The sequence below is a fragment of the Giraffa tippelskirchi genome, chromosome 6 (genome assembly GCF_054371585.1).
Source record: "Giraffa tippelskirchi isolate mGirTip1 chromosome 6, T2T-mGirTip1v1.2.pri, whole genome shotgun sequence".
Lineage (NCBI taxonomy): Eukaryota > Metazoa > Chordata > Mammalia > Artiodactyla > Giraffidae > Giraffa > Giraffa tippelskirchi.
This window is the reverse complement of record NC_137280.1, coordinates 127,144,709-127,157,546: the sequence shown is the minus strand read 5'-3', so window position 1 is coordinate 127,157,546 and position 12,838 is coordinate 127,144,709. Positions and strand designations below refer to the sequence as shown.

Genomic DNA, 12,838 nt, shown 5'->3' with positions numbered 1-12,838 from the left:
GGCTCTTAAAAGAAAATTTTATATCTTGATGATGATAAAGTCACTTTATACAATGTTTATTTACAAAGCTCTATAAAATGTTGATCCTGTAATAGAACAATAATTACACTGTACAATGTACAGCTGAAATGTTAAAGGCACACTTGCTGAACTTATAAAACTCTTATTCTAGGTAACAACTAACTTCAGTGGAACAATTTCAGTGTTTTAATTAAAGAATTTGAAAAAGAATAGATATATGTATAACTGAATCACTGTGCTGTATACCTGAAACTAAACACAACATTGTTAATCAACTGAAAATGAAAGTGAAAGTTGCTCAGTCAAGTCGACTCTTTGCGACCCCATGGACTCTAGCCTGCCAGGCTCCTCTGTCCATGTAATTCTCCAGGCCAGAATACTGGATTGGGGAGCCATTCCCTTCTCTAGGTGATCTTCCTAACCAGGGATTAAACCCAGGTCTCCTGCATTGCAGGCAGATTCTTTATCATCTGAACTACCACTATGCTCCAATATAAAATAAAAATTTTTTTAAGAAGTCACCAATGTAGAACAACATAGTTTTAAGCTATCAAGACTTTGTAATCCATTATCTAATGATGATATCCTCTCTGCTTTTCCAAGCAGAGTCAGGGTACCCCTCAGGGTTCCCATAGCCCTTAACTCATACTTGAGATTACTACACAGATCAATGCTGTAGTTTACCTATAGTCACATCCATGCCCCCTACCCAGGCTATCAATTCCTCTCAACAGGAAAGTGATCATGCTCTCTTTGATACCTGTGTCTAGCACAGTGCCTGGCAAGCTGCAGGCACTCGATAAATATTCCTTTGAATGAGTTAGCATACCCGGACAAGTATTAAACTTGAAGACATCCAAAGAAGAGAGAGTTTCCAGCACAGACTTGGCATACTTATCTCTAAAGGACCAGATAGTAAATATTTCAGGCTTTGAGGGCCATACAATTTTTCTTGCAACTTCTCAACCAGCCAGTGTAACTTGGAGAGCTGCCATAGATAATACATAAATAAAGAAAAGTGCCTCTGTCCCAATAAAACTTCATGAACACTGAAATCTGAATTTCATATAATTTTCCCATGTCATGAAACTATTGTTCCTCCTTTGATTATTTCCAACTATTGACAACTGTACACAAGCATTCTGAGCTTGTGGGCTGTATAAAAATTAGCAGCAGGGTTTTCCCACTCCAGCACTAGCAGATCTGGGCAGATAGGCAGGAGGAAGAAGCTCAAGATAACAGACAAGCTGAAGTAGACTGAATCTCAGAAGAGAAGAAAGGGGTCTATGTTGAATAAAAACCCAGTGGACCTTCACAGTATCTAAAAATGGGACAAAAGGGCACAATCCAAAAATAAAAACAATGCAGTTTTTTGTTGTTGTTCTTTTTTAAAAAAATTTTAAACAAGTTCTATCATAACAATAAAGCTCATATACAATGAACTAATGCCTCAGGAAGTCAGAAAAAAAAACTGATATAGTTAAAAGTTATTAGTAATACCAGTTAGGGGAAAAGGCCAAAGCTTCTTGGGTTAGAGCTTTACCCCTATCTCAAGCATTGCTAAGGTATATTCTAATATATATTCTCCTTTCTCTCTGATCCCCATTCTCAGGTAGAAATCCAAATGAGCAAGAGAAGTGGTCAAAAGATGGGAAGCAAAAGCTGAGAAAAGGGATTCTGCCTCAGAATACCCAAAGATTGATTGTCCTGTCCTGTTTTACCAAGTCTTGTGCATAAAATCATAGATGTCTTCAAAATTAAAAGAGGCTCAGAATCAGAGTCTGCTCCATTCATTAAAAGTAATTATAACTTTGTAAATAGCGCACATGGTCATTTTATAAAAATAAAGAAGACGAGAAGAAAACACAAGCACCGAAAGATAACAACAGTTAAGATACCGCTGGCTAAGGACATGGAAGCAACCTAGATGTCCATCAGCAGATGAATGGATAAGGAAGCTGTGGTACATATACACAATGGAATATTACTCAGCCATTAAAAAAAATACATTTGAATCGGTTCTATTGAGATGGATGAAACTGGAGCCCATTATACAGAGTGAAGTAAGCCAGAAAGAAAAACACCAATACAGTATACTAATGCATATATATGGAATTTGAAAGATGGTAACGGTAACCCTGTATGTGAGACAGAATAAGAGACACAGATGCATACAACAGTCTTATGGACTCTGAGGAAGAAGGTGAGGGTGGGACGTTCTGGGACAATAGCATTGAAACATGTATATTATCATATGTGAAACAGAACACCATTCCATGTTTGATGCATGAGACAAATGCTCAGGACTGGGGCAATGGAATGACCCAGAGGGATGGGATGGGGAGGGAGGTGGGAGGGGGGTCCAGGAAGGGGAACACATGTAAACCCATGGCTGATTCATGTCAATGTATGGCAAAAACTACTACAATATTGTAAAGTAATTAGCCCCCAACTAAAATAAATAAATTTATTAAAAAAAAAAAAAAACCAAGATACCGCTGGCTAGCCTGTTTTCCTTAACTACACTGTGTGTCTCTATGTATGTGCTTTCTTTAAATGCAAAAATAATCTTATTTATTTTGTAGATGGAGGCCTTGTATACCTGAGGTCTGGCACACTTGCTCAAGATCATGAATAAAATGACTTTTACTATTGTGCCAACACTCTCTCCTACCACCTCCTAATAGAAATAAATCATCAGCATCTTGGATAAGTTAGTGCCTTGTTAGCACAGGTGCTTAATCAATTAATACATGCTGGCATGAATGAGGCCAACTGGGCTGTCCTGTTTATCTCAGGCTCTGTCCAAGTCAGCTTCATCATAAAAGCTCCTAACTGTCAAGCAATAGAAAAGATTAATAAAGGAGATGGGTTTTGCAAAGATTTTTTAAAAATAATAAATTGTTAGCCAGACTCATTGGGGAGGACCAAAAAAATAAAATCAGAAATCAAAGAGAAATTAAAGCTGATACCAAAGAATAATAAGATTACTACAAACAATTATGTGCCAACAAATCAGACAACCTAGAAGAAATGGATAAATTCCTAGAAACATTCTATCTCCCAAGACTGAATTGAGAAGAAATAGAAAAATGAAAAGACCAATCACTAGTAATCACTAATCAAAAACACCCACAAAACCAAAGTCCAGGACCAAATAGCTTTACAGGTAAATTCTCCCAAACATTTAGAAGAGTTAGTATCTATTCTTTCCAAACTATTCTAAACAACTGAGAGGAAAGAATGCTTTTGAACTCATTCTACAAGGCCAGCATTCCCCTGATACTAAAACCAGACTAAGACACTACTAAAAAAGAATTACAAGCAAGTATCCCTGACACACATAGATGCAAAAAATCTCAAGTAAAAACTAGCAAATTGAATTTAACAATACATTAAAAAAGGATCATACACCATGATCAAGCTGGATTTATCCCAAGCATGCAAGGATGATTTAACATCCAGAAATCAATCAACATGATATATGACATGAACAAAAATGAAGGATTAAAATCATATGATCATCTCAGTAGATGCAAAGAAAGTATTTGACAAAATCCAACATGCATTTATGATAAAAAAAAAAACTCTCAACAAAGTATAGAGGGAATATACTCAACACAATAGGGTATAGAGGGTATAGAGGGAAAGTACTCAACATAATAAAGGCCACATATGACAAACCCACAGCTAAGATCATACTTAATAGTGAAAAGCTGAAAGCTTTCCCCCTAAGATCAGGAATAAGACAAGGATGCCCACTCTTCCCACTTTTATTCAATGTAATATTGCAGATGACATGATACTATATAAAAACCCTAAAGACTCCATCAAGACAACTTTAGAATTAATAAGTGAATTCAGTATAGCTGCGTGATACAATAGACGTATACAGAAGTCTATAATGTTGCTATATGCTAATAAGATTTACCAGAAATTAAGAAAAAACTCCACTTATAATTACATTAAAAGAATAAAATACTGAGGAATAAATTTAACCAAGAAGGTGAAAGATCTGTACTCTGAAAAGTATGACACCGATGAGAGAAATTAAAGATGACACAAATAAGTGGAAAGATAGTCCATGCTCAGAGATTAGAAGAATTAAAATTGTTTAAGTGTCCATACTAGCCAAAAATCTTACCTATTCATGGCAATCTCTACCAAAATATTCACGGCATTTTCCATGGAACTAGAACATATAATCTTAAAAATCTGTATGGATTCACAAAAGATCCCAGTTGGCCAAACCAATCTTGAAAAAGAAAGCTGGAGATATCACACTCCCTGGTTTCAAACTAAATTACAAAGCTACAGTAATCAAAACAGTATGTTACTGGAACAAAAGCAGACACATAGGTCAATGGAACAGAATAGAGAGCCCAGAAATAAACCCACATTTATATAGTCAATTAGTCTACAACAAAAGTGGCAAGAATATACAGTGGGGAAAGACAGTCTCTTCAATGAATGATGCTAGGAAAACTGGACAGCTACATGAAAAAGAATAAAACTAGATCACTTTCATAGATCATATACAAAAACAAAACAACAAACAAAAAAACACCTCAAAACAGATTAAAGACTTAAATGCAAGACCTGAAACCATAAAACTCCTAGAAGAAAACATAGGCAGTAAAACTCTTTGGCATCAGTCTTAGCAATATTTTTTTGGATCCATCTCTTTAGGCAAGGGTAACAAAAACAAACAAATGGGACTACATCAAACTAAAAAGCTTTTTAATAGCAAAGAAAACTGTTAACAAATTGAACAGGCAACCTATTAAACAGCAAAAGATATTTGCAAATGGTATGTCTGATAAGAGATTAATATCAAAATATATAGAGAATTCATACAACTCATTATCAAAAACCAAAAAACCTGGTTAAAATATGGGCAAAAAACTTGAATAGACATTTTGCCAAAGAAGATATATAGATATCCAACAGGCACATGGAAAGATACTCAATATCACTTGTCATCACAGAAATGCAAATCAAAACGACAATGATATATATCACTTCACATACATGAGAATGGCTATTATCAAAAAGACAAAACATAAGTGTTGGTGAGGATGGAGAGAAAAGGGAACCTTTGTGTACTGTTGGAGGGAATGTAAATTGGAAAAACCACTATAGAAAACAGTATGACGGTTTCTCAAAAAAGATAGAACTACCATGTGATCCAGCAATTCTATTTCTGGGTATTTATCTGATGACAACAAAAACAGTAATTTGAAAAGATATATGCACATCAATGTTCACTGCAGCATTATTTACAATAGATAAGATATGGAAGTAACGTAAGTGTCCAATGATGCATGAATGGATAAAGAAGGTGTGATACATACACAAACACTGAAATTTTACTCAACCATAAAAAATAATGAAATTTTTCCATTTGTGACAACATGGATTGACCTAGAGGGTATTACGCCAAGTGAAGTAAGTCAGACAGAGAAAGACAAATACTTTTGATTTCACTTACATGCAGAATCTAAAAAACAAAACAAACAAACAACAAAATAGAGACATGCATAAAAACAGAGAACAAACCAGTGGTCACCAGCAGGGAGGAGCCGGGGTGGGGGGGTAAAACAGGTGAAGGAGATTAAAGAGTACATAATTCTAGTAATAAAATAAACTAAGTCACGAGGACATAATGTACAGTATAGGTAATATAGTCAAGAACATTACAGTAACTTTTGGTGACAGATGGTAAGTTGACTTAGTGTGGTGATCATTTAATAATATATAAAAATAGTAAACCACTATGTTATACATGGAGCCAATATGGTATTTTTAAGTCAATTATACTTCAGTAAAATTTTTTCAGAGTCACGACACATTAATGACATGATATGGAAAGGAAAACCTACAGTTTTTCCCATGTTCTCTTCCTCTTTAACCGTCTGGTATGGCCAGCGAGATAGACTGTGTAAGACATGCAACAATGCTGGGAGAAAAACTTGTCCATGTGGCATGCAAAGCAGTTTAGGTGGTAATTCAAGTGAGAAGGAAAGCGTGGCTCTTAAAGCAGTAAAATATTAAGGTTATCTTTCAACAGTGAGAAAAAGAAAACCCGAGTAGCCTGCTAGTCTGAGAGGCAGGTTTGAAATGGGAAACCCCCATTTGCTTGGTGACCTAAGGAAATGTGTTCAAGTGTGTCTAGTTCTGGGACTTGGTTAACCAAGCTCACACCTTCACTCCTTCAACCACCCCTGAAGGTGATTCTGGGCCCAGGGTATGTATGAAGACATGCTCTGAAGGGAGACCACAGGCTCCTGTCAAGAGCCAGCTCATGAAAAACAGAATCAAGCATTCTGGGGAACTGAGCCGTGCAATCAAGTATCAGAGAAATATCTGAAAGCAATGTTTGTTTTTTTTCTATTTATCATTATGATGGTCCCACCAACTACAAAACAATGCATAATAGAGTTATCCAGGCATTTATAAGAATTGTGTTTCAGCAAACACAGCTCTTGTGACTACTTAATATTTTCACTTGCCTGGTGACCTTTGAATGATGGCCTCCAATTTTTCCTTAGACTGCCCTCTCCTGTTAGCTGAGTACCCAGCTACCGCCTCACCACAGAAGTTGAGTGCATTACACAAGGGAGGTCCCTGCACACTCTTTATTAGAAACATTAACCTGTAATGGAACCATAAGAAGAAAAGGTGGTCAGAGTGAGACATTCAAAAGGTAGTGCTCCAGGGCCAGCATGAGTTCCCTGGACATTTTCTACCCTTTAGTTCATTCATTATTCGACAAATACGCAAAGTTTTGTTGCAGGCAGTGTGGCGACAGACAAATTTTCAACCTCAAACTATTTATACTTCAGTGAGAAGAAAACAACAGTAAATAAGTCAAATACATAGTATATTAGATGGTGATACATGCTACGGAAAAAAAAAATCAGCAGTGTTCATGGGTAGGGAGCACTGGAGCTGGAGGCTACAATTCTAGAGCAAGACCTCACTGTAGAGAGAGAGGAGGGAGAGCAGGTAGAGCAGTTCTAAGGATTAAAGGACCAAATGAATCCTGCAGTGCAGAAAACGAGACTGAAAAGGAGGAGCCAAGGAGACAGAGGGGAAAACTATTGGAGCCAAACTCTTCTGGATGCAATTGTGGATCAGCTCTTCCGCCCCAGTGATGGAACTACCTTTAGGGAAGAGCACCAAGTGTTCCTCTAGCACACATTGGAGGGAAAGTAGAAACATGGGCACAGACTCTTATCACGAGTCTGCATGGACTGCCATGGACTGTAGACATTCTCCTGTCGTACCTATTCTGTCAGTGAAACAGGAAGCATGGTCTGAAGAGAATCACCTAGAGGAGAAGAGTAAAATGGCACTGGGACATGGAGGAGGATGCAAGGCATGTAACTACCCTTGAGGTTGCGTTCCAACGTCTGATAGCTCAACTCTGTTTTCAGTTACTCCCAGAAGACTGACAGTAAATTCCCTTCTTTTTTAAAAAATAGCCACAGTTGACTTCTGTTGTTTACAACCAGAGATCTAATACACCAGTTCTTCCTTGAGGCCTTAAGGTTACCCCATTTTCTCACTGAAAGTCTGACTTTAATGAAACTGATTCTGTTCTATCAGACTATGCATCTCCAAGTGCATAAGAGTTGCTTGCAATGGACTAACCACCAAATATGATGGGTTCCTCTACCACTTGCCAGAAGAACCAAAACATACTGATTTATACTTAACAATACCTAACTGGTAACACTAAATTAGCATGCTAAACTGCTTAAAGAACAGCATTTCAATACATGGGAGAAAGCAGGAAGGATTGATACTGAAATTCAAATCGCCTTATCATTTCTTCAAACCCTCCTTTGAGTTAAACCGTCAAAGTGTCTACCAAGACAGAATAAAGACAAACACATATACAACTGTCCTTAGAGCTCAGATTAATACTTCATTACAGATTTCAGTGACTCAAGGAGGGAACCCACGTGAAGACTGCATAGATGGGGAAACTGGAGGCAGAGAGAACCATTTTCACACTGGATAAGACTTTAATCTGGGAATGGCATCTGAGAGGCAGTCACACTAAGAAAGAAGATAAGTCAGACTCTCCCACAAAGAGAAGCACTTCGAAGATCACAAAGATGACTGGGAATTTCCAGACTGTGCAGACTAAGATGAGTCCTCATGATATAACGTGTTGTTCTCCCTCCAGGAAATTGAGAGTTATTAAACTGCAGCAAAGACAGCTGTTTCTGAGATGAAATCAGCCTTGTGACACCAAGAAGCAAGAGACTGAAGGTGAAGAGTCTAAAACCTCCCGTGGAAATCAGCACCACACAGCTTGTTCTTTCAAACAGGTGCACTGCTCCATAGGACATCCGAATCATGGAAAGTTCCAAACACTCATAGGATACTGTTAAGGCTTGGTGTAAAGTGTGACCTGAAAGCAAATATCAACAGCTTTCTCCTGGCTGACCCCTCGCTGGCTCACCCTTTGCTAGGAAGAGTGAGAGAGATGCTCAGTCCTTTGGGCCAAACATACACAAACTGCCAAGAAAACAAAAGCCAAGTAAAAGTAAACACATATACACATGCAAATCTCCCAAGTGGATCAGAGCCGTGGGTGCTACTTTTCAGCATTCAGCCCTAAGGATTTTGCTTGCCAAGAACAGAACTGTGGAGAAAGCCCCATCCCCAAAATAAGAATGCCTTGCTTGGGTTTAATCATTAGAACAATTTCACCATCTTCCCTTACCTTAAGGTACAGCTCCATGACCCTTCTTCCTCAATACCCTGATTTCTCACACAGACTGTAAAAGTCTACATGGACGATGGATATACTACTTGCCAGATGCTCTTTTAAGAGGTTTAGGTGGAGGAGTTAACTAAATTCTCACAAAGACTCTAAGAGGATACATGCTATTATTGTCTTTAGTTTTCCCAGAAAAAAGAGCCTGAGGTGAAGGCATAGATGATTCTATGCTACTAGGGGGCTTCTCAGGAGGAACAAGGCAGAGAAGTTAACCACTTCTGGGTTCAAGCACCAACAGCTGCTCATCTCTTGGGATCATCTCCCATGAAGCTACCTAATGACTGCTATTCAGAATGCCCAGCTCTAACCTTCTGTTAGTCCAAGGTTTCCCCTTGGAGGTGTTTTTTTTTTTTTTTTTTTAATACTCCTTTGCTTCCAGGCCATATGCATGTGGATGGCAGCTTGTGTCATGTCTCCCTGGGGTGGCAGGTAAGAGGCATGGGCACACAGAATGGGCATAAGGCTATAAGCTATCAAGCTGTACCTGTATGAAATGAGTTGGAGGCTACACAACCAGTCCCCACAGTGCTGGCTGAAACATGCACAGGAAAAGCCAGAAGAATCTGATATGCTAATTTAAATGTTTCTGATACAATTATTATGTATCCTTATTCAGATGAGAAAACTTGGGCATAAATCAGTGAAGTAATTCACACAAGGTTTCAGAAGAGATGGGTAAAACTAGGTAGTCTGGCTCCAGAATGTTCTCTCTACACCACTGTGCTCAAGCACCTACAGACGAACTACAATTACCCCAAAGTCTGCCAGTTGCCTCACTGCAGCTGCCATGTTTGAGCCACAACAGTCGTGAGTTCGTTGAAAAACCAGTCAGTGTAAGAAAATAAGTATCACAGATACTGTTCCCTGTGCAATGCAAAGAGGATGCGGTGAGCGAGGGCTTCAGTGCACAAAACAGTGCAAGTGAATCAGTCACTGACGCTGAGCCAAAGAGAGACCTTTAATGAAACCACCCCTGGGGCCAACACATAAGAAATCTGGCTCGTAAGAGTGGAGATAAATGAAAGAGAGACTAAAAAGACAAAGAAAAAAGATCGATGAAAGTAAGAGCTGGCTTTTAAAAAGGTAAATAGAAAAGACAAACCTTTAGCTAGAATCATCAACAGAAAGAGAGAGAGGACTCAAAATCAGAAAAGGAAGGAAGGGAGAAAGGAAGAAGGAAGGAAGGATGGGAAGAAATCTGGCTGACAAAAAAGAAACAAAGTTGTGTTCACGCTTGATGATACTCTCACTTCTATAAGATCCTGAAATAATAGGGGGTATCCTTTCCTTTGCTCCTCCTTGAATTTGAAAGGGAACTCCATAGGTGACTCCAGGGTTCAAAAGGGGAAGCATCGGAGGTGTTATCAAAAACCAGGAAAGTCTCTGAAAAAATTAACCCAAACAGAAGTGGAACAAATCAAAACAAACAAGAGACCTAAATCAAAGTAGCTTTGAGACTACTGAGCATTAACAGCTTGAAGCCAAGCATTTCCCCTTTCAGAATGGGTATTTCTTATGATGTGAAAGATTCAGTTCCTTGAATTCAGAAATTTTGTTGATATTTTTTTTTAAAGCAAAAAATTTGAACTTGTGTCTTTCCTTCTCTAACCTTGAAGGCTAGAAGGTCACAAAAGAGAGAAATTCCTGGGTTGAAAGTAAGTTAAGGTCTGGCAAGTAGGCTGAGTAAGGCTTGAGTTCTGATGTCACCTGCATTTCCATTAATTTAAAGTGCTAAAGTGCTAACGCCTGTTTGCTTCAAAATATGTGCTTGTCCTCTTTGTAGTGGCCCTTTAAATAGATTTTCCTTGGACTCCACCAAAAATAGCTAGAGAAGGTCCTTTGAGAATTCCATTCTTAGTCTTAAAATAATGCATTCTCTTCCCTGCCCCATAGACATAAACTGGCCTGGAAGCAGTATCTCCAACTTCTTCCAGGGACCTCCAATCTATCAAAAACAATAAATCTTTCAGTATAAAAACAGAGCTGGTGAGAGAAATAATTTTTCCAGCCCATTTCTGCTTGTTCATTATGGGATCACCAAATATCAAGGCCCTCTTTTGGGATGAGCAGACAGTCAGGCCAAGGGCTGAACATCCAAATGCCTACTCAGGGTCAGGCATGTAGGGGGCAGGAAAGAAATAGGCCAGGCACAATAGGGACTATTGTTGTTGTTCGGTTGCTAAGTTATGTCCAACTCTTTGATTGCAAAGAGTTGCATCTTTGCAATCAAAGAGTTGGACATAGCCGGAACTGTAGCACGCCAGGTTCCTCTGTTCTCCACTATCTCCCAGAGTTTATTCAAATTCATGTCCATTGGGTTGGGGATGGTATTTAACCATCTCATCCTCTGCCACCAGCTTCTCCTTTTGCCTTCAATCTTTGAATTAGGCAAAATGAAGAAGGCATGCCCAGGGGGATAGGGTGTAGCTCTCGTTCAGTTCCAGCCAATTGCTCGCAAGAAGATCTGAAGTTTTCCAAGTAAAATGACCCCTGTTAAAAATGCTGGAAACCTGTCCAAATTTTACAAACAGCAATGTGTGGGACAACAATACCAAATAGAGCACATGTGTGAGCTGCTCTGGCTGGAGGCCCTTGTTTGCAACTCCTAGGTAAGACACAAAGATAAAGGAAGACAGACTTCCTGTCCTCTGACAGCTTATGACCCAGTAGGAGTGAGAAGCTGCACACCCTGTAAACTGTCCCCCAGGGTGAATGTGATATACATTAAAAGAGGAATAAGCAGAGGCTATGGGAGTTCAGGACAGCACAAGGGCACTTGAGGAAGAAACGATTCTTATAGGCAACAGTATGGGAGCTGAGGCTAAAGAAAAGGGGAGACTGGCTGGCAGAAGCTGGGGAAGGACCTTTCCTAACACAGGGCAGGGAAGGAGAAAGTTGAGATGGGTAAGAGGTGCTTCATGCTTCTACCCAACAAATACTCATGCACGTTCACTGTGCAACAGGCAGTAGAGATGCAATGTGATCACAAGTGATGAAGATGAGGCTGCGAAGTCTGAAAGGTCCGAGTACAGACAAGGCTTTGGGAGGCTATATCCAGAGTTCTGTCTTAAGAGCAGGGGGAAAGCTGACTTTGAAGTCTTTTTTAAGCAGGGGAATCACATGCTGGCATCTACAGTGTTCCAAGTTTCTCCAGCCACAGAGCATGCATTCTGTGGCCTGGCAGCGAGCCACAGCTCCACCAGCCAGAGCAAGCTGGGAAGCAGTCTAGGGAAGAGATGATGACATCTTGACCTAGGCTGGCAGTAATGGACATGGAGGAAACTGAATGGATTCACAAGATAGTGAGGGGTTAAAATCACTGGAATGATCCGTTCGGGATAGGAGTCAATGAGGCAGAAGCCAAATAGGCCTGGAGAATGTGGCCAACGTGGCTCTGTGGGGTTCTCAGGCCACACCACCTGTGGCCCAGCAGCCAAGCAATTCTGTGCCGGCAGCAGTGGGTGTCTAGCGGTTACTAGAGAGAAGAAGGTTCTGAAGCCAGGGTGTATGGCTGAGGAAAAGCTGCCAGAGAAGCTCACAGGAGCTTTCCATCTTAGAAAGCCATCATCTCAAAAGTACTGTTTTTTTTCAAATGTGCTTTATAAAATTCCACGCCTATTTTGTTTGGACTAGCCTTGATGGCAAGGAAATGGGAAGTACCGCTCATGTGTTCAACAGCTCTTCAAGAAGCTAAATCTTCTAGATTTGGGGTGAAAGAAGAAGGAATAGCAGAGTATCTATAAGATATATGCTAACGTCAAGTATCCATTTCTTTACATTTTAACCTTGAGAACTTCAGAAATGCTAGTTAACTACCAGGGTCCAACCTCCTTGGTGCTAAGGCCTAGCAATGATTTTCTTTATAACCACAGGCATCTTTACAGGAACCCAACTCACTTTGCATGTAGATTAGGAAATGTAAATAAATCCTTCATAACTTGCAGGGATGCCTGGAAGTACTCACACTAGATGGTCAACCCTTGATAACTTGTGGCAATGGAGTCTACATATTTTGACGAA

At 39.5% G+C, this 12,838-nt stretch overlaps 1 protein-coding gene and 1 long non-coding RNA gene across 51 annotated transcripts in view; one reads left to right on the top strand and one right to left on the bottom strand.

Moving 5' to 3' along the window:
• LOC145511450 (uncharacterized) overlaps positions 1–2,508 on the top strand; it is a 56,084-nt gene extending 53,576 nt beyond the window's left edge. The window contains exon 7 of the long non-coding RNA XR_014057866.1: positions 1,634–2,508. This is a non-coding gene — a long non-coding RNA (uncharacterized LOC145511450). The remainder of the gene's footprint in view (positions 1–1,633) is intronic.
• ARHGAP26 (Rho GTPase activating protein 26) overlaps positions 1–12,838 on the bottom strand; it is a 556,769-nt gene that overhangs the window by 139,309 nt on the left and 404,622 nt on the right. The gene's annotated exons all lie outside the window — the stretch shown is intronic.